The sequence below is a fragment of the Eleutherodactylus coqui genome, chromosome 9 (genome assembly GCF_035609145.1).
Source record: "Eleutherodactylus coqui strain aEleCoq1 chromosome 9, aEleCoq1.hap1, whole genome shotgun sequence".
Lineage (NCBI taxonomy): Eukaryota > Metazoa > Chordata > Amphibia > Anura > Eleutherodactylidae > Eleutherodactylus > Eleutherodactylus coqui.
In genome coordinates, this window is record NC_089845.1 from 156,573,125 (window position 1) to 156,597,799 (window position 24,675).

A 24,675-nucleotide genomic window follows, 5' to 3' on the forward strand; every position below is an offset into this window, starting at 1 on the left:
TGGATGTTTTCTCCCACAATGTGTGTGCTATATGAGGGCTATTTGCACATTTCCGTCCAGCCGTTTTGTCCCGGGAGAAGCAAAACAGAAAGAAATGCCTTGAGACTGAAGAGCTTCCATTTCAATCCGTCTCTCCATTTCCCATCTCCGTGTCGTTTTTAAAAAATCTGGAACACGCGCGGACAGCTCAAAAAACGGATCCGGTTATTTTGCATTGTGGTTAATGGGAGAGTGAACGATCCGCTTTCAGCCATTTTTCCTCTCCGTTCTTGTATGGTTTTATTTCTGTGCCTGGACAGAGAGGCGCGAAAATAATGAGAGGGAGGGGAAGATAGACAAGCCAAGCAGCGCAAAAAAATGGTTTTGGCTGCGTCCCGCGTCCCCAACAGTCTGTCCACGTGGGACGAAATGCTGCAGAATATTTCTGCATGTAAGCCGACCTGCGGTGTGATCCTCAGCAGATGCAGCCGTCCTCATCGGGTCTTGTTCGCACAGGCAGATGAGATTGTCATCAGTGTAAAAATCACCACCGCATTCTGTTTTTTCCATGAGCCCATTGACTTTAACCCCTTAGTGACACGGCCTATTTTGGGCTTAAGAACATGATGATTTCTGGGGATATTTATCTCCACTTATCAAAAGCCATGACTTCTTTATTTTCCCATTGACCCGGCCGTAAGACGACTTGTCTTCTGCACTTTTCACTGGTACCATTTTTGGAGGACAGGGAGTAAAAAAATAAAACGCCTCTATTCTGCCACTGCTTTACAGTGTGAATCCTGCAGCTTGGGCCTCTTTCAGACGGGCCGATCTGCGCACGCAAAATACAGACTATTGATTTCAATGGGTTCATTTTCATAAACGCTTTTTGCGCGCACAGATTTTGCATGTGCAAAAAAAGTAGGGCCGGCTCTGTTTTCCTACGTTTTGTGCGGTGAAACTGCCATAGAAGTCTATGGAAGGGCCAAATTACGCAAGAGGAAGGGTATGCCACTGCGCAGAACGCAGGAAGAGAAGGCAGCTGGACCTCATTAGGTCTTAATAGTAAGGCTGGGACATCGAAAACCAATATATCGTAATATCGATCTATGGCTAATGCTCTGGCGATACTTTTCATGGATATTGTTCTGTCCGGTATATCGGTAACATCGATAGTTAAGGCGATATAATATCGATTTTTGTAAAGAAGCAGCGTGTCTTGTGGTCCGGTGACCAGATCTTCTTTCTTTACATTCCGCTCTTTCCTTTGTGTTGTACAGGATGTAGTTTTGCTTGCGGCACTAATGAACTTATAAACAAGTTCTAGAAACTTCTGTAAAGTGTCAGGTGACTCTTTGTCACCAATCAGGTTTGCTCCAGGCAAAACGACTCTCAGAAAAGTGGGGTCTTCGGCCCTCCTTCACATGTGTTTGTGCATTGTGTTAGATGTGGGCTCTGAACGCTTGCGTCTAATGCGATGGCTGTGGGCAATGCTTTCTAAATGAGAGCATCTCCACATGCAGATGGAGGACTGCGCTGAACCCATGAAGATCGCATCCAGAAAAGGAGACGCGACATGTCAGTGCCCATAGAAAAGATAGGAGACCCATCTAACGCAATTACAATTGTGTTAGGGGCACTGCGTTGGCGTTACCAGGCCCTGCATTGTTTACAAGTTGCCATGGAGACCGTTGGTCCCTCAGCGGCAACTTGAAAAAATGCCGGACACGCAGCCCTACAAACACACAGAGATCACGCTCACATCCCGTCAGCTCCAGCGTCCATCCTCTGGCCTCCTTGTAGCTGGCAGGACCTTGTATCAGTGTGTTTACCTCCAATCATCTTTCTGCACTCCGGGTCATGTGAAGGGAGAGCAGGCAGCAAATTAATATTTCTTGTCTCATTAGACAACGATTATTGGGGCCAATGATAAAAGACTGCTTTTCATAGACCTCATTATAATTCTATGTTTCATCTGTAATTGTTTATTCTCATTTGTACTTTAATATATTTTCCTGTTATTAAGGGTGCATTCCCACGAACTTATATCGGCTCGGTTTTCACGCCGAGCCGATATACGTTGCCCTCGTGTGCAGGGGGGGGGGGGGGGAGCAGGAACTGAGCTCCCGCCCCCTCTCTGCACTATTTGCAATGGGAAGAGGTGGGTGGGGCTAATTCTCGGAACTTAGCCCCGCCCGGGCCCGCCTCTCCCCATTGCAAATAGTGCAGAGGGGCGGAGAGGAGGCAGAGAGGGGGCGGGGGCGGGAGCTCAGTTCCTGCTCCTGGCTCTTCCATCCTCTCCCCCCCCCCCTGCAGATGAGGATGACGTATATCGGCTCGGCGTGAAAACCGAGCCGATATATGTTCGTCTGAATGCAGCCTAATAGTTAGAAGTTTATAAGAAATTCAACCGTTTAAAGTTTTAAAAGAAAACTATAATTTTTTTGTTGATTGTTGCTTTATTAACCCAACACTGTTTTATTTTTATATACCATTAAAAAAGGTGATATATGGAAATATCGATAGTTTTCCACCGATACTTTACAATAATCGATAGTTTGTTCAGCGATAGTCGATACTATCGACTATCGATATTTTTGTATCAATGTCCCAACCCTACTTAATAGGCAATCAATTGCAGGGAGAAGCGTCCCTGCATGCGCAAAAAGTACAGTAATAAGCGCTGACAAGTGCACAACACGCTGATTACGCGCCCTTCAAACATCGTTCATGCCCAAATATACTGCTCTGCAGCGAGCTTATTTGCGCTAAGGCTCGTCTGAAAGCGCCCTAAAATGACTTGATACGTTTTTTCATTGAGCCAATTACAATACCAAAGATCATTTTTTTAGGTTTTTCCACTTCTGTACAATAAAATCCATTTTTTGAATTACTTTTCCTTGCATCGTTGCATTTAAAGTCCCGTGACTTTATTTTCCGTGGGCGGAGCTCTGTGAGGGCTTGTTTTTTGTGTGACTAGCTGTAGTTTTTATTGGTACAAATGGCCTTTTTGATTACTTTGATCGTGGTTTTTTTGAAAAGCAAAAGTTAAGCACTTTGGGTCAATTTTTTTGTTTTAGTGTTTGCCATGCAGGATAAATAGTGTGCTCAGTACAGGTCAGTACAGACGTGGTGATACTAAAAGGGTTTTTTTCTTAAAAAAAAGTGGAAAACACATATTTTTTATGTTGCTGTAGGGGCTTGAACCCAAGATCATATGATATATTGCAATGGATTATTGTTATTCTGAGTGATCATATGCCATGGCAGGCCCGGAGATCAGGAAATGGCGACCCATCGGCCCTCTGTGTAACCTTTACATATCGAGGCATATAAGGGGGTTAACAGCAGGGGGATCAGTCTTCTCGGTCACAGCCGACTTCCCTAAGTACCCGCCGCCCAGAACATTAACCCCATAATGCTATATAACTTATGTTTAAGTAGATTTCACTGGGGAAGCATAGTCCAAATTGTTTATGAAACCTCTTCACTGTTTGAACTCTAAAATGACTTAACTAGAGATGAGCAAACCTACTCGGCCACGCCCCTTTTTCACTCGAGCACCGCGATTTTCGAGTACTTCCGTACTTGGGTGAAAAGATTCGGGGGGCGCCGTGGGTAAGTGGGGGAGAGAGAGAGCTCCCCCCTGTTCCCCGCTGATACCCCCGCTCTGCCACACCTCCCCCCGCCCCCCGAATCTTTTCACCCGAGTACAGAAGCACTCGAAAATCGGGGTGCTCAATCGAGTAATTACTCGAAACGAGTATATTCGCTCATCTTTACTTTTAACCCCTTCCCGCTCCAGGATGTACATTATGTCCTGGAGCGTCGGGGTATGTATGCAGAGAGGTCACGGGGCGACCTCTCTGCATACAGCGCGGGCGTCAGCTGTTCATCAGTACAGCTGACACCCATGGGCAATAGCTGCGATCAGCCGTTCGGACAATCGCAGCTATTAAGCCTTTAAAATGCCACTGTCAATTCTGACAGCGGCATTTACAGCCCCCAAACGCTATTCGGGGGTCCCGTACGGCCCCCCCCGCGCTGTGATCGGGGGAGTCGTGCAGGTGTCATGGCTGCCGGGGGCCTTCTGAAAGGCCCCAGGGCTGCCTTGAGAGACTGCCTATCAAGCCATCCCCGTGGGGGGGCTTGATAGGCTGCCTGTCAGAATACAGTATGACGTAATGCTATAGCAGTACACCATACTGCAGGAGCGATCAAAGTATCGCATATTTTAGTTACCCAGGGGGACTTAAAAGTAAAGTGAAAAAACGAGCAATAAAGTTTTTTTAATTGTAAAAAAAAAAAAAAGTAAAAAAAGTTTAAATCACCCCCCTTTTTGCCATATCTATAATTAAAAAGACTAAATAATAAAATAAAAATATATATTTGGTATCACTGTGTCCGTAAAAGTCCGATTTATCAGAATGGTCTGCCACCCTGTATCCACTATGTGAGGGAGTATACGCCAAGCATCCACCCCCCTCATTATCAGGAGGCAGTGTGAGTGGGTGTTTTTTATCGGTGCCCTCACAGGTGTTATTGGCTCCTCCATTTGGTAGTCAGCTACCTGCATGGTGAGAGGAGGATGCATCTATATGCACTCCTCACTCAATAAGTAACGGCCAGTTTCTGTGATTGTTTTTAATTCTTGATTTCCCCTTCTGTGATGCGATCTATCAAAGTAGCGCATTATTTTTCCTGCACGGTGAACGTCGTCCGAAAAAAAAAATAAAGAATGCCAGAAATGCACTTTCAGTCACCCTGTCTCCCAGAAAAAACGCAATCAAAAGCGATCAAAAAGTCTTATGTATTCCAGATTAGTACTAATGGAAACTACAGGACATTATGCAAAAAATGAGCCCTTACACAACTACGTCGACAGATAAAGTTATTGAAAATGAGCCCTCGCTCAACTACGTCGACAGATAAAGTTATTGAGCGCACAAGATTACGGCAGAAAATAATTGAAAAAAATTAAATGTCTATGAAAAAAAAAATAGTATAGTAAAAACAAACTATATAAGTTTGGTATCGTACCGACCCATAGAATACAGTTATCATGTCGCTTTTGTTGCAGTTTGTGCGCCGTAGAAACAAGACGCACTGAAAAATGGCGGAATGTAGTTTTTTTTTCCATTTTACTCCACTACATTAAATATTATGGGGTTGAGATCAGGGTCTTGTATATAACCCTATATGGTTTTTCTGGGACAATATGGAACATATGTCAGTCTACAGAATATATATAAATTTTACTCTGTAGTACCTATTTAAATCTGTGTCCTTTTACGTATGACACACTTTGGGGACATTGATTGCGTTGTTCTACATTTTCAAATATAGGTTTCTTCTCCCACATTGTTACATATATGGGTTGTGTCTGCAGACACTTAGTAACTGTGTAATCATGTGGATATATTACATATATATGTCCCTCCATGTTATGCACCAATATACATATGTGTTTTCCCTTTTTCGCTGCTTCTTTATATTGATATGGCTCAATCTTGGGGCACTTCCGGTTTTTCTTGCCCTTAGTGGCATAGTACTGGCATGACATACTTCCGGTTGGAGTTCCAGTCATATACAGTGGAACCACATCCTTTATATATATATATGGGTTGTGTCTGCAGACATTTAATAACTGTATAGTTATGTGGATATGTTACATATATATGTCCCTTTATGTTACACACCAAAATATATATATATCATGTGTTTTCTCTTTTTTGCTGTTTTCTATATTGATATGGCTTAATCTTGGGGCACTTCCGGTTTTTCTTGCCCTTAGTGGCATAGTACTGGCATGACATACTTCTGGTTGGAGTTCCAGTTATGCGCAGTGCTTCGGTAAGTTAAGTGATGGCCGGCACATGCGCTGCTCAAAACGCTATGATACTTCCGCCCATAGTTGATGTGGACACATGACGCACTTCCGGTTATGCGTGATTGAGCAGTATGAACGCCGCGAGGTCTGTGAGAGCCGTGATGGGCGCGCACCACCTTGGATACAGGTGAGTTACCTTACACAGTGATTTTATGGGGATGTATTTTACTATATATGGGGCACTACACTGCTGTTATATGAGCTTGACAAAGACAGCCCCATGGCTGTCGAATCGTCGCTCTGCTATTGTTCATGCTGGGCACTTCTCTATGAATAAATAATGGAAATTAAGTGATCTATCTTCTTCAATCATTTCCTGGAAGCCTGTGCTGTTATCCATAGAAGCCGTTCATCTTCTATTTCCTTGAGATCTTTGTGTGTCCAGGATCCGGGTGGCGTGCACGGCGAGTGTAATAGGTTCCTCCACACTTTGAAGCGGCCCGGCCGCTCGCTCTTCCGCTGCGGCCGGCGCTCCCATAGAGGAGAGCGCGGCGGCAGCGGAAAGAAAGAATAAACAGACATGCTGCATATTCTAAAGGTTCCTGCCTGACTTACCGCAGCGTATTGGCCACATGGCTGGCTAATTCCAAGATTAGCGGCCGCAGGCGGATTTGCCGTGGCAAAATTCTGCGCGGAATTTTCACGGCAAATCCGCCCTGTGTGAACCCAGCCTAAAGAAAGTGAAACAATTTGGCATTTGTTGTGCAGGTAGGAGGCGAGGGAGGCCACCGAGGAAAACTCAACTGAAAATGAAATTGAATTTCGGGGGACATGAACCTGGTGAGCCGTATGTGGTTATCTGCGGAGGGTCTAAATGTGGATTCTGCTACCATTGGGGTGTGGTCTACCCGACTTCAGGTCTCCTCCACCCAATTCTCCACTGGTTTGTCCCCTTATCTGCCATCGTGATTAGTTATTGCTGGGGGTTCCGGTAGCCTCCACGCCCCCGTACGCCTTCAGTGGAACTATATAAACACTCCCAAATTGTTGGAGTAATGCAATGCAGGTATTTTGTATAAACTATCAAACACAAATATTAACAGACATTAACATCAGAATAGGGCAGGGGGGGGGGGAGAAGTTAAAGGGGTTGTCTCACGAAAGCAAGTGGGTCTATGCACTTCTGTATGGCCATATTAATGCACTTTGTAATGTACATCGTGCATTAAATATGAGCCATACAGAAGTTACTCACTTACCTGCTCCGTTGCTAGCGTCCTCGTCTCCATGGTTCCGTCTAACTTCGGTGTCTTCTTGCTTTTTTAGACGCGCTTGCGCAGATGGATCTTCTCCCTTCGGCTGGTCTTGGAAGCATCGGCGTTTTGGCTCCGCCCCCTTGTACGCGTCATCGCGTAGCTCCGCCCCCGTCACGTGCCGATTCCAGCCAATCAGGAGGCTGGAAGCGGCACACGTCATGGGGCGGAGCTACGCGATGACGCGTACAAGGGGACGGAGCCAAAACACCGATGCTTCCAAGACCAGCCGAAGGGAGAAGATCCATCTGCGCAAGCGCGTCTAAAAAAGCAAGAAGACACTGAAGTTAGACGGAACCATGGCAACGGGGACGCTAGCAACGGAGCAGGTAAGTGAATAACTTCTGTATGGCTCATATTTAATGCACGATGTATATTACAAAGTGCATTAATATGGCCATACAGAAGTGCATAGACCCACTTGCTTTCGTGAGACAACCCCTTTAAACCTAGGAGGGGAGCTAGGAAAAGAGGGAAGAGAGAGAAGTGAAAAGAGAAATGGTAGGGGAAGATAAATAGGGGGGGGGATGCGGGAGAAGGGAGAGGAGTGGGGAGGGTGGGAAAGAGTGTGGTCTTCCTCCACCTTCTTACATCATTTGCATGTATGCGCGACTTGAAGTCAAGCTTATTGACAGTAGATGCCTGACGGTAGATGCTCGTTTCCGCCTCAGGTCCCCCAGTATATTTGCATTCATAATGAACCGTCGACCAGCCATGTGCGGAAGGATGGTGATCCCTTAAGGTCTATCCAGACGGTCCAGGTGTCACCTGTGGCCACTCGTGGTGCATCGGGCTCTAAGTCTGAAATCCTGAGTTCTTCTATATGTTTGATATATTCCATAGCCTCTACCCATATCGATCTCCAGATCTCTCCTATTTGTCTCCAGTGCTGTGAGATGATTAGGCGCATAGCCATGATGAAGTGTCTTAAGAGACCTTTTTGATTCGCAATATAGTGCCTGGCAGCATGGAGAGGGCGGCAATCTCAGGGGACAAGACAAGGGAAGACCTGCACATTTTATTATATAGCCCGGCGATGTCCCCCCAGAGCGAAGCGATTAGCGGGCATGACCACCATATGTGTAACATGGAACCCACCTCCAGACCTCCTCCGGTACGTCAGGGAAGATTCTATGGAGTCTCTCCGGGGTCCTGTACCACTGTGAGATAATCTTGTAGTTAAGTTCTTGGGCCTTAGTTGATATAGACATCTTGTGGGAAAGCTTATATGCTTTGCTCCAGAGCTCTTCGGAGAACTGCCTCCCAATCGCTTCCTCCCACCTTGTCTCCCACAGCAGGCTCGACTCCCTCTGCCTACCGTCGAGTAACAATCCATACAGCAGAGACATCACATGGGTCGGGAGGATGGGGGCCGTACAAATTTCCACAAATGAGGTTAGGTTCGAGTTTAGCTGCCTGGACTCCTCAAGCGAGCTCAAGTAATTCCTGATTTGTAAATATTGCATCCACGCACCTGGTTTAAGTCTATGGTTTCCAGCGATATCGTTCAGTGGGCGCATACCTCCTGACCCCCACACCCCTCGGGTTAGTGGTTTAGGATTGTCCGGAAGAATGGACAGTGTCTTTACTGTTAGTGTGGCCGGGATTTGGGGGTTTCCTGTGAGTGGTGTCAGGGGTTCGGGTACATTTGCTATCTTACTGTTTCTAGTAACTCGCCTCCACGCTCTTATTAGATGCAGCGCCAAGGGGAACACCCCCTGCCCTTTCCAATCTATTTTCCCTGGGATCCAAAAGGCTCCTTCTAGGTTCATGTTATTTTGATCTAACTCCAGGGCCACCCATGCTTTTTTATCTGGGTGGTGGAATATGTCTAATATACATTTCCCTATTGCTGCATTATGATATAGTTCGAGGTCCAGTAGGCTCACTCCCCCGGATGACCTAGAGCGAGTTAGGATCTTGTAGCTAATTCTAGGTTTAAGGTCCTTCCATACATATTTTGCTAACGCCTTTTGTAGTATGGTGAAGAAACTCCTGGGAATATCATATGGTGCAGTCTGGAAGACATACAAAATCCTGGGCAATATATTCATTTTAAGGGAGTTGATCCTCCCAAACCATGATAAGTGCAATTTAGACCAGCCTTCTAGTTCTGTCTCGAATAATGATAGTAACGGTCTATAGTTTAGATTAAAGATGTCTTGTGGATCAGCTGATATATATATATGCCCAGGTATTTTATTGCGTCACTCCTCCACGTATATGGAAGTGACCCGCTCATCTGGGTAGCCTCTGGGATTGACAAAGATACGTTTAGGATTTCTGATTTTGGGGGATTGATTTTAAAGTTGCTGAGGTTCCCATATCTGGCAAGTTCCATTTTAATCTCAGGGATCGAGGTACTAGGGCTTGTGACGTACAGTAGTAAGTCATCTGCGAAGATGGATAGTTTGTGCTCCCTGCCTCCCCCCGTCATCCCCTTAATATCTGGGTTCCTCATCAGAGCTTCCGCCAAGAGCTTCATCGCAAGTATGTATAAGAGAGGGGAAAGGGGACAGCCTTGCCTGATGCCATTCCGAATCTGGAGAGGTGCCGACAAGAGGCCGTTGACCCTGATTCATGCAGAGGGGGTGCTATAGAGAGACATTATCCAGGAAAGGACCCTTGAGCCTAGACCCCCCCCCCCCCCCAGTACCGACTCCAGAAAGGTCCATTTCACCCTATCAAAGGCCTTTTCTGCGTCTATCGTGGGAAGGAACAAAGGGGTACCGGAATTCTGAGCTTTGTTGATTAGGGAGATAGTTTTGATAGTATTGTCACTGGCTTCTCTACCAGGCACAAACCCGACTTGATCTGTATGTATAAGGGACGGGATGAGGGGGTTTAATCTGTTTGCCAAGGTTTTTGAAAAAAATTTTAGGTCGCTATTTATGAGAGAGCTGGGTCTATATAGCTTTTGCACGAGCGAGGGTCCTTCCCTGGTTTCAAGATTGCCACAATGTTAGCCTGCAGGGCCTGGGGGGGAATGGGCACCCCCGAGATACTGCATTGAATGCGGCCAACATCATTTCTGCCAACTAGTCCCCAAAGGGTTTATAGAATCTAGGTGTAAAGCCGTCAGGGCCAGGGCTTTTCCCTAATTTCAGATCTCGTATGACCTAGGATAATTCCTCAGGAGAGAGGTCCACCTCGAGAGATTCCGCCTCGGCTTGAGGTATGGTTGTGTGTATGTTTTGTTGTAAGCACTGAGCAATTTCTCCTTTTGAGGGGGCCCTTTCGAGTCTTCGGAACAGGGGATGTTGTAAAGATTGGAATAATAGGCCCTGAAAGCTTCCAAGATCTCGCTTGGCGCGTGGACCTCGTTCCCGGAGGAAGCCGAGATAGACATGACATTCGTCTGGGGGGTTCGGGGGCGTAAGGCCCTTGCAAGCCACCTCCCTCTCTTGTTGCCATACTCGTAATAGCCCGCCCTGAATCTATCCCTGATGTATAAGGTATTCTCGTCCAGTATGGCTAGAATTTTATGTCTAATGTCTATTATTTCTGTTAATAATATCTCTGACTTATGAGCCTTGTTGGCCGTCTCGCGTGTCTCTAGTTCCAGGAACAGCTGTTTGAGGTTGTTTGATCTTTCTTTTTTAAGTCTAGTTTTTAAATACGCCTCTCAAGGTACATTTTAAGGCCTCCCACTTAATTGGTGCTGGGGTCGTGTCGGTTGTATGAGCCTCTAGAAAGACCTCTATTGTCCTTGTTATGTCAGCCAGGCATGAGGGGTCTTTAAGAAGGTTGTCATTGAGTTTCCATTTAAAACTTCTGTAATCCTGTCTTGTGGGTTTAAGTTCTCCTAGTATAGGGCGTGATCTGACCATAAGAAATGTCCTATGGAACATTTGGGGGACCCATCTAGGAGCTTATGTGATACGAAGATGTAGTCAATTCTGCTGTATGTATTATATACCCGCGAGTGACAGCTGAAATCCTTGTCGGCCAGATGGAGGGATCTCCACAGGTCAACAAGGTGTAAACTCACCAGCATCTTCCTAAGTCTGCGGATAGCCGAGTGGGAGATCGAGGAACGCCCAGAGGAGGTGTCCAGGAGTGGATCCATGGGGATGTTGAAGTCGCCGCCGGCCACGATCATCGAATTCTCAGCAAATTCTGACAATCTCCGAAGAGCTCTGGAGCCGAAGGAAACCTGTCCCTGATTAGGAAAATAAAAGTTAGTGAGGGTGTATATGTTGTTTAACAGTTTTAGTTTTAAGAATATATATCTCCCCTCATCTTCTTTTTCTATTTCCAGAGCTTGAGGTTTTAATGATCTATGGAATGCTATGGAGACCCCTCCCACTTTACGGTCTGGGTGAGGGGCATGGTACCAATATGGGTAGTATCGGTTGTGGCAGCTCGGGGTATTTGTGGTTGGGAAATGAGTTTCCTGGAAGAAAATTATCATCACTCTCTTCTTATGGAAACTTTATAGGATTTGGTTTCTCTTACCAGGACTGTTTAGGCCTCTAGCGTTGTAGGAACTCACTGCTAATGACGCCATCTCGTGTAGTCGGGGGGGACATCGCCGGTGCCCACGGGTGGGTGACCCCTGGGTGTGGTGGAGGAAGACCGTGGGTGGTTAAAAGGTGGTGGTGGGGGGGGGGGGGAGAGAAAGAATAAGTGGGGGGGGGGAAAGTTAGACAAAACAACTGCAACATGTTGAGGCGAGGTCTTAGGCCAAGAAGGCCTTGCCCCCTGTGTTAATTCAAAGAGCAAGTAAGGCTACGGAAGTAGAGTAGTTTGAGTGCAGCAACTCGTGCTGCTGGCCTAGGTTGGGGGGGTCTGTACCAGGACATGGCCTACAGCGCCCCCAAACCCCGGTTTCTAGATCTGAACCCGTCAAAGGGTTTTGTTTCAATAAGGCATCCACGGACCACAGCGGTGATAATTCCGCCATTAGCAAATAGGCAGATGGTGTGAGAGGAAAGAACCTCTGGAAGAGGGAGACCCTTTCTCCTCTGGTCAATGTTTCCCTGAGGGGCCAACCAGTTGCCAGGCTTCTCTTGGAGGCAGCGGGTCCGGAGCCCCGACTTTTGGCCAGTCAGGTAATGCAATCAGAGGAAGTTCAAACTTGGCTAGGAACCTCGGAAGGTCCCCGAGGCCCCTGAAGATGGCGGTGTTACCTTCTCTTCCCGCTGTATGGGATGTTTTTCTCCTTAAGAGCGGTCAGCACTGGTCTCAGAGCTCTTCGTAATTGAAGTGTCCTTTTTGACAAGTCCTGGAGTACCAGAAGAGAGCTGTCTTTGTAGGTTAGCGGGCCAGTCTCCCTGATTTTTCGCAAGAGTTCCTCTTTTTCTTTGTAGAAATAAATCCTACATTAGACGTCCCGCGGTCTGGCCGGGTCTGTGCTTTTAGGGCCTAAGGCTCTGTGGATCCTGTCTATCTCAACAGGGTTGTCTTCTTGTCTGTTGAGTTTATCGCCGAAGCTTTTGATTGCCCACTGTTCCAAGCGGGCCGGTTCCACTTCCTCGCTTAGGCCGCGGATACTGATGTTATTCCTTCTGTTATGATTTTCCATATCGTCCAGATGAGTTAATATGCTAGCAATCTGCGAGGGGTGATCTAGCAGAATGCTATGATGTTCAGTGAGCTGCGACTGGAGTTCGGTATGTGCTTCTTCTGTGTCAGCGACTCTGTGGCCGATATGCTTTATTTCAGTTTGTAATGCTTCTATAGCTTGCATTTGTGAGCTTGTTGCTTTTGTCAGTAAGGCGTCTATTTCACTTCTAGTGGGAATGCTTTTAAGGTGGGCTTTCCAATCCCATGTATCAATGTCCTCCTCATCGTCCTCTTCTGCACCTGATGATGAGGTAGGGCTTGCATAATCATGAGAATTGTGTCCCCTCACGGGTTTTGTTGCGGTAGAGCTAGAGGTGTCTCTGGGGCTCCCATGTGAGATAGCTCTTGGGCCGTCACTGGGCTGGGGTTCGTGCGAGGTCTCCTCTCCGCGACGTACTCGTGGTGGGGATCGGGAGTGAGCCTCATCGTCTAAGTCCTGCATATCTTGTGGTGCTCATTCTTTCCCCTCCCCCATCTTTAGGCCCGTGCACTTGCCTCCCCGCTCTGTGTCGGCGCTTGTTGACTGCCGGAGAGCCCCCTGGAGCCTGGTTGACATCCCCGTCCCATTATCGGCCAAACTGCGGGCTGTTTTCTGCCCTGGGAGGGGTCTGGGGAGTTAGCTTTTGTGCTCCTAGCTGGAAGCTTTTTCTTTAAGATGGCGCCGGTAGCGGTTGACGGAGTCTGCTTTGGTTGTCTTCTCGCCGGTTTGGGCTGCCTTTGTGGTTGTGGAGCTGAATAGCTCCAGTCTCTGGGGTCTGCCAGGCTGCTGTGGGTGTCCTGGGGTGAGCTGAGCTGCCGAGCAGTCGTCCCAGTAGCTCCGGCGCCGAGTGGAGATGAGGCTCCTCCCCCTTTCCAGAGTGGCGGTGCCATCTGAGGCGCCTCCGGAGCTGCGGGCCGCCGCGGAATGTGGTCTATAAAGGCGTCCAGGGGCCCTGAATCATCTCCTGCGAGTGCCCCCGATCTCCAGGCTTCTTCAGACGCCCCATTTGAGGTGAGTGGTGTCCGTGGGTGTCCGTTAAAGTGGTGTTTGGCTGGGGTTTAGCTGGAGCCTTCAGCCTGTGCTTCCTATCTCCTGATATCCTAGGCCACGCCCCAGTGTTGCTCTTTTGGTGCTGCTGATTGACTATAATTCTCTATATAACATTATGGACACAACACAGCATGCACATTTGGATGGAGATGGTGGTTTTGAAACCCCCGATGTGGGAGTATCGGGGTGGCCCAGCACGTTCACATATACTTCTGCAGAGCCGGATAGCATTCTCTGCAGGACAACCACTGACGTAGCATTTCTGGATACTCCGGATATGCGATCTTTACAACGGAAACATGAACAGGCTCTGAAACGTCATATCTCACTACAATTGCATGCTGCAACTCTGAAAAGTTATTATGCGGCCAAACGCATTCCGAGGGGGTTAAGACCCCATGTACGCCCCACTTTAATGGCGGACAATAAGGAATTTTGTGCAAAATTTGTGGCGATATCGAATAAGTATACGTTCGACCTGATTCTGCTGAATCTAGAATTCCTACATAAGGAAATTATTTCTGCAGCTGAAACAGCTAAAAGGTTTGAACGAGAATTATCAGATGCATTGGGCGAACAGGAATGGTCTAGGAAGCAACAGACCGCATAGGGAAGGGGCTAGTGACTGGGGGGCGAGAGGGTATAGCAAGGGTTAATTGAAGAAGCGACCGGGGGAGGGGTTTTGAGTAGAGGAAGCAGAGAAAGGAAGGGAAGGAGTCGGCAGTCCACGAGGAGAAGAAGGGAGAAGACACATGGACCGAAGCTCAGAAAAACCCTGGATTTAAAACTGCAAGTCTCAAGATTCAAGACCTAACACCCTGCGGATCAGAAGACTAGTGACCCTGCAGTCCCAAGACGGAAGACCCTGCAGTCCCAGAACAGAAGACCCTGCAGTCCCAGAACAGAAGACCCTGCAGTCCCAGAACAGAAGACCCTGCAGTCCCAGAACAGAAGACCCTGCAGTCCCAGAACAGAAGACCCTGCAGTCCCAGAACAGAAGACCCTGCAGTCCCAGAACAGAAGACCCTGCAGTCCCAGAACAGAAGACCCTGCAGTCCCAGAACAGAAGACCCTGCAGTCCCAGAACAGAAGACCCTGCAGTCCCAGAACAGAAGACCCTGCAGTCCCAGAACAGAAGACCCTGCAGTCCCAGAACAGAAGACCCTGCAGTCCCAGAACAGAAGACCCTGCAGTCCCAGAACAGAAGACCCTGCAGTCCCAGAACAGAAGACCCTGCAGTCCCAGAACAGAAGACCCGGCAAGCCCCAAGATAGCAGACCCGGCAAGTCCCAAGACAGAAGACACTGCAAGTATCAAAGACCGAAGACCCAAGACAGAGGACACGGCAAGTTCGGCATGGAGCAACTGATGCAACAAATAAAGGACGCGGTGGCCAGCCAAGGACCGCAATGGCTGCTGCAGATGGCCGCCGAAGTGAGCGCCGCATCATCAGGAGAAGCCGGGGCCGAAAGAAACCTCCCGGAGCCGGTTCCTGCCCTGGAGCCCCGCGGAAGACCCATTAGAAGACGGCTCCCCCCTGCCAGGCTGAGCCCAAGTCCAGCCGCGAAGAAGGGGGGAAGAGGAGGGAGCCCGGCAAGCAAAAAAGTCGGCGGGAGCGGTTTGGCGCGGTCGCAGCGCAAGGGACGGAGGCGCAGTCGGGGCGCACGTGGGAGCGGCGCCGAAGCGCCGCAAGCAAGCGAGTCGGGACTTACTGGGATGCCGGCGATCGGTGGTGGTAAGTCCAGCGCGGGAGGGGGGTTCCCCGCGGCTGTCCGACAGGCGGCAGTGGGACAGCTGATGCAGCCCTTGAGCAGCGCTAGTGGAGGACGGAGGGATACGCGACCGGGATGTAGTCCCGGCGGAGAGGCACTATTTTTCTGCAGGAGCAGCGGGGGCTACGGGAGCGAGTCCCCTTACAGCCCGGACCGGAGGAGGTGTGGAAGTAGCGCGGGAAGTAGCAGCAGCAGCGTGGAGCAGGCCGCTCGCGGGCTTTCTCCCATAGCACAGCGGGATGCAGCATCCCAGGCAGCGGCGGCTGCCAGCAGGCGTCATATGGCACATGCAGCAGGAAGAGCATATAGAGGGTCTTATGGGGGGGGCCATGCGAGGGAAAATGCCTATCGCCCTACTGTACCTCGCATGGATGCTAGGGAGGAAGAGGCAGAGCTGGGAGCATACGTCAGGGGGGAGCGAGCGTTATCGGGGCACGGTGCAGCAGGCGGGAGAAGGGCGGGAAGAGATGCACAATCTAGCTCTTCGGCGCCATCTTCAGGCGATGAATGCGCCAGCTGCGGTAGAACCCCTCACGCGGGGCAGCGCAAGCGTACAGAAGCGGGTATGCACAGCAGCGGGCGTAGCAGCCAAGTGGTAGAGGCTTGGGCTCCGCGGTCCACCTTTCATGTGTTCCCGGCTTCTTCCGCAGATAGTAGGCGAGCCGGCCGTAGCGGCAGGCAAGGCGAAGCGATTGCAGCCTGCGGGGCTTCAGACGCACGGAGCCCAGAAAACCGTGGTGTCGCCCACAACAGGGCTCAGGTACAACACGCGGCTCAGAGTCCGATGGTTCACGGGATGAGACCACCCGCCCCCGTTTATCCCCTGGCCAGGCCGGAGGATGACAGAGCGGGTGAGTCAGCATGTGGTAAAGTCTGGGGCACTGCATCGCCCGGTGGTAATGATTTTATGGTAGCGCTAAAGGCGCTGGTGAAACAGTTTGATAAAAAAGGACTACCAGTGTCCTATGCTCATCCGGGGAGCCGAGGCTCGCCCGAGGTTGGTTTGTTGGCTCACGCACCCGGGTCTGCGCCTGCGGAGGCGAGCGGGACAAGCGAAGAGCTTGGTAAAGATGGTTTGAGGTTTGCGGATTCGCTATTTTGTGGCGTGGCCGCGCTGGGTATGGGCCTCGCGGAAGAAGTGTTGGAAAAGATAAGGAACGGTTGTTACGTGGATATCTGGTCGCTACTGTCTGTGGAGCATGTCGCGGTTGATAAGGAACGTTTTTCGGAACGGAGTGGTGAAAAAAACCTAAAATCGCGAAAACATTCAGCAATTGGTTACAAGCTATCCTGACTCTAGCGCATGTTGTTTGTCAGCAGTATCCGCAGAAAGGTCCGGAGCTACTGGTATACATCAATACCATACACAGCGCCTACAAGCTGCACGGAGGTTCGGCTTGGTGGCGTTACGATGAGGATTTTCGTAGACGAATTTCCGGGGTGAAGAATGTCAGTTGGGCTACGATGGCGACTGACGCCTGGATCCAGTTAATCCTGGCTCAGAAACCTCCCAAAACGTTTTTTCCAGGAACCACCACAGGAGCCAGCTCAGGACAGCAGGCTCCTGTGGTGCACAAGCCTTCAGGTTCCTGTTGGGCCTTCAATGAAGGCCACTGCCGGTTCCTTGCCTCATGCAAATTTCGGCATGAGTGTTCCTTTTGCGGAGGAGCGCATGCAGCTGTGCGCTGCTTTAGACGCCAGAAGACGTCGACTGTTCCAGGCGTGCCCGCGGCTGGGAGCAACCCCAGTGAGCGTCCGGTACCTGGATTGGTGGTTCGCCAGGTACCACAGGAAGCAGGAGGCAAGTCTGCTTAAAGCGGGTTTTACCTCTGGTTTTGTCATTCCCCACGTCCCGGTTTCGGCCCTTACGCTTAGTCGCAACTTAAAATCGGCCGGCGACAACAAGATTTTGGTGATGGATAAACTGCTAAAAGAAGTAGAATTGGGTCGCATGGCGGGTCCTTTCAGGGAGCCGCCGTTCGAGAATTTGCGGGTTTCTCCATTGGGTTTGGTCCCGAAAAGGGAATCTGGCAAGTTCCGGCTTATCCATCACCTGTCTTTCCCAACCGGCGATTCGGTCAACGACGGGATCTCGAAAGAACAGACTGCGGTGTCATATACGTCTTTCGACTGGGCGGTAGACCTGGTACGGCAGGCGGGTCCCGGAGCTCTGCTGGCAAAGGCGGATATTGAATCAGCCTTTCGGCTGCTTCCGGTGCACCCCGATTGTTTTCATCTGCTGGGTTGCCGTGTCGACGGGTTGTATTTTGTGGACATGTACCTGCCTATGGGCTGCTCTATCTCGTGCTACTATTTTGAGGTCTTTAGTTCCTTTCTGGAATGGATGTTGAGATTCGAGACGGGCATCTCATCGGCATTGCATTATTTAGACGATTTTCTGTTTGTCGGGCCGTCGGGGTCAGAAATATGCGGCTTTCTACTCTCGTCATTTCAGGCCCTGATGGAGAAGGCGGGGGTCCCGCTGTCGCGGGAAAAAACGGTCGGTCCTTCGTCGTGCCTCACCTTCTTGGGCATAGAGATAGACTAGCGAAATGCTCTTTCAGCTGCCGGAGGATAAAGTGGTTAGATTGCGGCAAGCGGTGGAGACGGTTGGCAGTTCGCGTAAAGCTACACTGTATCAGTTTCAAGTTTTGACGGGTTTGCTGAACTTCGCTTGTCGGGTCATTCCCATGGGCCGCCCGTTTGCTAGGCGTCTATCGCTGGCAACGACGGGGGTTAGAGAGAAACATCATTTCGTCAGAGTGACAAAAGGTATCCGGGCGGACCTACACGTGTGGCAGATTTTTCTCCAGACTTTCAACAGTCAGGTGATTTGCCAAGCGACGGAAGTGGCGAACGAGAAGTTGTCCCTTTTTTCAGATGCGTCGGGCGCTTGGGGTTTCGGAGTCATACTGGAGAACAGTTGGTGTAATGCTCCATGGCCGGCGGAGTGGGTGTCCAGACGGTGGGTGAAGAACATTGCGCTACTGGAAATTTTCCCCTTGATGGTGGCCATGGAGATATGGGGAGCGAGATTGGAAAACAGAAACATCTGTTTTTGGTCTGATAATCAGACGGTGGTCAGAGCTGTGAACAAGCAGTCTTCTTCATCTTTATTGGTCTTGGCGGTGCTTCGCCATTTGGTTTTAAGATGTTTGCAGTTTAACGTGAAATTGAAGGCAAGACACGTGCCAGGTATCCTTAATAGAACTGCTGACGCTCTCTCGTTTCCAGATGGAGAGCTTCAGGGAGCTGCACCCGACGGCGGACGTCGAGGGGGTACGTTGCCCGGCTTTCTTGTGGGAGATAGTAGAAGAGAGCTCCTAATGCTGATTCGCAACTCAGTGGCGGAATCAACATGGAAGCGGTATAATAATATTTGGAGAACATGGATAGCGGCAGCAGGGGGCCAATTGCTCGACGGAGAGCAGGCCAGAGTAGTGACGCTAGATATGTTAGCGGACCTGCGAAAACGGGGCGCGTCGGCGGACGCGGCGCGGAAGCATCTGACGGCTATAGCCTTTTTGCTCAAACTCCATGGCGCACGCGATGTAACCAAAGATTTCGTCTTTGGGCAGATAGTCGAGGGCTGGAAGAAGGAGAAGTCGTCTAGAGACGGCAGGCGGCCTATAACCTTTGAATTATTGGGAGCAATGCTGGAAGCGTTGGGCTTGGTCTGCAGTAACGACCAGGAGGTGGCGTTGTTTCGGGCAGCTTTTTCGCTGGCTTTTTTCGCGGCGCTGCGGCTGGGGGAGCTAGTATCCCCCAGCAGGACGAGACAGGGCGGGCTGCTTTTTGCGGACGTCTTCTTCGGTGAACAGGACGTGAAAATCTGCATCAGAAAGTCCAAAACGGACGTCTATGGCGCAGGCGAGTGGCTGCGTATAGCAGCTATAGGATCCGGATGGTGCCCAGTAGCCCTGCTTAGAGACTTTATGAAAACGCACAGAGGATCGGGTCCTCTGTTAGCGCATGCGTCAGGCTCTCCGTTAACGAAATTTCAGTTCGGGGCAGTCATGCGCGCATGCCTGGCTAAGCTAGGCTTCAAGCCAAGCGATTTCGGCACGCATTCTTTTAGAATTGGCGTAGCGACGTTAGCTTTTGCTTGCGGCCTAAAAGGGGAAGAGGTGAAGAGGGTGGGTCGGTGGAGGTCGGAGGCCTACAGGTCTTATGTCCGACCGGATCTGAGGGTACTGTAATAACTCCTGAGTAAATAATTTTGGTTTGGTGCGTTTGGTGCTTTCTTTGTTTTTCCTTTACAGAATCAGGCTGGACAGTTTGGTTGGTCGGCCATTCCTATATATATTGGGCCGAGAAAAGAGCGCGGGCAAGGCCCGTGGGTGCGAACCTGGGAGTACAAGAAGCACAAGTGTGATGGCACGGGGTTAGGGGTTTACAATGGGCCAGGCTGCTCCACGAAATCCTGTGTATCAGCAGATGGTCTCCGGAGAAGGTGATTTTAGTTATTCATGCCGGAGGGAATGATTGGAGGAGGATAATGGAGGATAATGAAGGATAATGAAGGAGGATATGGTTCGTTTTAAGAAGTTTTTTAAAAATGTTATACTAGTTTGGTCAGATATCGTTGCGAGAAGATTTTGGAAAGAAGCGAGGGACGCGGAAGCCATTGAGAGGGTGAGGAGAAGCATTAATTTTAAAATGTCGAAATTTGTTAGGTCGTTAGGTGGGGTAGCAGTGAGGCACTGGGAGTTGGAGAGGAGGGAGCCGGGGATGATGAGGTGCGACGGGGTGCACCTCAGTGATATCGGAATGGACACATTCCTTTCAGGACTTCAGGATGGGGTGGAGGCAGCTCTGTCGCTGGCATGTGGGGGGGCGGAGTGCAGCGTAAAGTTACGCTGCATCCTTCGTGGCGGTAGTTGAACTTTCCATGCCAGCTGGGGGAAGGAAGGCGTTTACAGGCCGTTCAGGGGCCTTCTCACGCCTGGTTACTATTCCTGGACTTTAACATGTTTACAAGAACGTTTTAGGCATGGGAAGATATAGGAGAGAAATTTAATAATGTTCGGTTTATAAAATTTAATAAAGCTGTGGCCTTCCCACAAAATTAATGCCAGCAAGCTATGTTGTGTCTTTATTATTATTATTATTGGTATTATTATGGTTATTATTATGGTTCGGAGCAAGTTAAGGTAAGGGGTAGTCCCCCCAGTCCCAATACAAAGCTAAGTGTGATTCCATTGTTAAGAGATACAAAGAGGACATGGAACTTAAGAAGAGAAAGTGGCAACGCGATCTAGATGATTACAAAATAGGGGCTGTTTATAACTGACAGGTTATAAAGAACCCAATGCGACCACGGTTTGATAATTCTACATTCATGAAACGAGAACAGTAGGGCTCTAGAAGGATGTGTAACCCTAGGCGAAGGGGTTTCGATTCAGGAACCACATATACCTCGGATTCTGCCGACGATTCCGGGGCATCCACTTCGATGGATACCCGATCTAACCATTCTTTTTTAGGGACACGCCCTCCGACTGCGGCCAACATACATCGTCCCCGAGAGGACAAAGGCGACGGGGCGGCCAGAAGCATAATCGGTCAGGAAAAAGGCGGTCAACGGATGACGACTCGAGCAAGAGCGCAACAGAGGAACATTCGTTGATAATTAATATCTCTTCTAAGGTATTGACGATGGAACAGTCTAACTTGTTCTCCAAAGGACTATCATTTTGTCCAATGCCTGATTTGAGTTGGTTTCAGGTGGACTTGGACTGCAAAAGACTTTTCCGTAATGTGCGTCTTAAAACGTATTTTTCCACAGTACAACAGCCTATTAGTGATGGTTTCACATCGAGGGAGGTTGGACTGCGCAACAGAAGTACTTTTGTCCGTCTTACTGTTGACCACAGTGTGGATGCCTTTGAAAGTATGATTCAGAAGGACATTGCGCAACTTCGAGTATCATAAATACAGACCACATAGTAATAACTTAACTAAGAGCGAGTGGTCTACTTTGAAGGCGATAAGTATAGATGACTCTATTGTCATCCGCCCGGCGGACAAAGGGGGTGCCCTGGTGATTATGGAGACCCCCAAGTATATGTCTGAAGGGATGCGCCAACTTAACGATACTGATACCTACGAGGTTCGACTTTCAACTGATCCAACTTTCTCGTTCCAGATGACGCCCTCTTGGATGGCGTCGTCGACAGGAAACTGTACGATTTCCTCTTGGTCAAACACCCCATTACACCGGTGTTATTCTTCCAAAAGGTACACGAGTGCCTCGTGGACCCGCCAGGACGTCCCATTGTATCGGGTCGAGGATCACTATTTAACAATTCCTCAAGGTTTCTTGATGCTATCCTCCGCAAACATGTATGTACCGCTAAATCATACATACGGGACACATCGGACTTCTTGTCTAAAATAAAGGATGTTCATGTTACCCCTAATGCAATTCTGGGCACATTCGACATCGTCTCGTTATACACCAATATCGAGCACGAACTAGGTACAGAGGCGGTGAAAAACGTTCTTATGCAAACAGATATGTCTAAGGGCTCCTTCCCACGAACGGATTTTCACTGCGGTGCACGCAGCGTTTATACTCTGCTGGCATCCGCAGTTCTAAAATTCCATTCATTTGTATACAGCAATGTACACCAGCGTATTTTAACCGCGTATTTCCGCGCCGGGTAATAAAACGCGACATGTTCTATTTCATGTCGGATCCGGTGCAGGAGATGGCAATAGATTTCAATGGATGCGTTTTTAAACGCATTCCACACGCAGCGCACAGCGTATGAGGACGGATTGTGGGCGTTCTATTTATTTTGCTGCCAGGACAACCAGGAAGTGGGAGTGGAGGAAGCACAGGGCGGCTTCTTGCTGCTGCAGACAAGGACAAAGAACAAAGCAGAGATGGCTGACATGGGCAGGCTAGTGGTCCTTATGGAAGATTACCCGGCCATCTGGGATACAAACTGCGAAGAATACAGCAACAGGATGTTGAGAGATCGCCAGTGGGCAGAGCTGGCGGTCCAAATTCATGGTGAGGTATGGAATTCTGCTGACGAAGCCAAGAAGACTAGTCTATGTGTGTATATTTGATTCACAACTTTGGTTTGTATAGAAAATAATTTCCAAATTGTGAATTGGTTTTTTTTTGTTTTTTTTTACAGTGGATGACATATAAAAAAAAAATGGCGTAGTGCCAGGGACCAATTTAAAAAGGAGTACCAAAATGTCCCGCGGAGCGGAAGTTCAGGGAAGAGAAAAAGGAAATATATACACTATGATAAGCTGCTTTACATCAGCCGGACTATGGGAACACGTCCGTAAGTAACAATTTTTGCCTTTTTTTTTTTTCAGAAGTTGTACATTTCTTTTTCTATGTGATTATACTGTATATTTTGGATCCGGTAACAGCTCTGCTATTCCAAAGACATGGGTGCAGCAGTGCTGACTGTGTCATGGCTTCGGAATAGCAGAGCTGTGTTTGCTTGGGGTTTTCCCTCCATAAAAAAGTTTGATCGGGCTTGTTGATAAATCTTTACTATTGCCTAAAATCTAGAGGCTTATCAGTTATGTCTATCCCTAACAACTAGCATAGAATCCAACCGGGGGCAAGGGTAGACAGTATACGTTGGGGGTTAAATGAGAGTCTAACATAAGATGAGCTTGGTAGGGCCATGTAACATATGTTCAGGGGTGTGCTGGAGAAACAAGGCAGGAGACGGCTGGGAAAGAAAAAAAATGGTCCAAAGTTAAATAACTGACAGTGTCTTTTCTTGGGACTAGCAGATACGTACTCACAATGGTCTACTGACATTTTTTTTTTCCTTTTGTTCCTTGCCTTTTATCTCCACCCCCAAAGATAATATGTTAAATAGCACTACTCAGCTTTTCTTATCTGGCCCTCTGTTATCCACCCACACAGACTGTCTCCAGGCTGTATTCTCTCTTGGGTCAGTGAGATAGACTTACCTGATAAGCGTAGCAAGGGTAGAACTGGTTTTTTATGGATATTGTTTGTGTCTCACACAGTGTCTCTGACAATTTGGAGGAACTAAGTGATGCGGACGATTTAACGGAAGCTGTACGTTCCCCACAAGCGCCCACAGACAATGAGCCTATTGCATCCACAAGTGCAGCAGCTGTAACAGTGCGGCGAACAGCGGTCACTGCAACGCCAGCTCCACCAAAGCGTCGCATTGCAACTTCTCAACAGGAAGCTACAACCCTGACTATACAACTGCAGCGGGAGGTCCTGGAATCTCTTCAACAGCTGCAGGCAGCCAGAGATAGCTGCGATGGTTTTGGGATGCTGGTCGCGTCTCATATGAGAGAGATCCCTGCAGATCAGTGGCAGGAAACACAGGGGTTCATTTTATACCTCATGCAGATGGCGACGCCACCAAATTCCCCCGCACAACTGCACGCTATAATAGATCAGCATAGACATGCGCAAATACAGCGTGCTGCCCACACCACTACACATGCCAAGTACAGTCTTGCAGCCTCATCTCCAGGGCCACTATATACAGAGTAGCCCCTACATGGAGGCTATTAATACGATGTACATTCAGCAAGCAACAGGGTACTCCCAACCGGCCACACAATCGACGCAGGCTTCCAGTTTTAGAACGCCACCAATGTCTGCACCCGATGTGGCCCCCAGGGATCCAAGCAATACCTCTCATGGCAATGTCGGATTGCATGATCGTCGTTATGAAAATCTTTAATAACTTTTAACTGATTTTTTACAGTTTTATGACCTTAACATTTTTTATTGGTTAAACATATATTAAACATATATAGTTATTTTGCTAAAAAAGCTTTTATTATGTTGTTCTGTTAATAAATTTTACATGTTATAACTCCATATTCTGTCTTTTTCTCACTGTACTCACACACCTTAAATTATCATAATAGATGACCGAGTATACTCGGTAAAGGCAATTGCCCGAGCGATCATTGCCTTTAGCGAGTACCTGCCCGCTGAAGATGAAACGTTCGGGTGCCGGCGGCGGGCAGGGAGCTGCAGGGGGGGGAACGGAACGGAGGGGAGATCTCTCTCTCCCTCTCTCCCCCCCGCTCCCTCCTGCTGACAGCCGCTACTCACCGCTCCCCCGCGCCGGCACCCAAACGTTTCATCTCGAGCGGGCAGGTACTCGCTAAAGGCAATGCTCGCTCGAGCAATTGCCTTTACCG

General features: G+C 48.9%; 1 long non-coding RNA gene across 1 annotated transcript; it reads left to right on the forward strand.

The window, feature by feature from the left end:
- The first annotated feature begins 22,247 nt into the window (after window positions 1-22,247).
- Window positions 22,248-24,346, forward strand: LOC136578881 (uncharacterized). The gene is made up of 3 exons (XR_010786674.1): window positions 22,248-22,558; window positions 22,644-22,799; window positions 23,509-24,346. It is a non-coding gene; the product is annotated as an uncharacterized lncRNA (long non-coding RNA).
- Window positions 24,347-24,675: the final 329 nt, after the last annotated feature.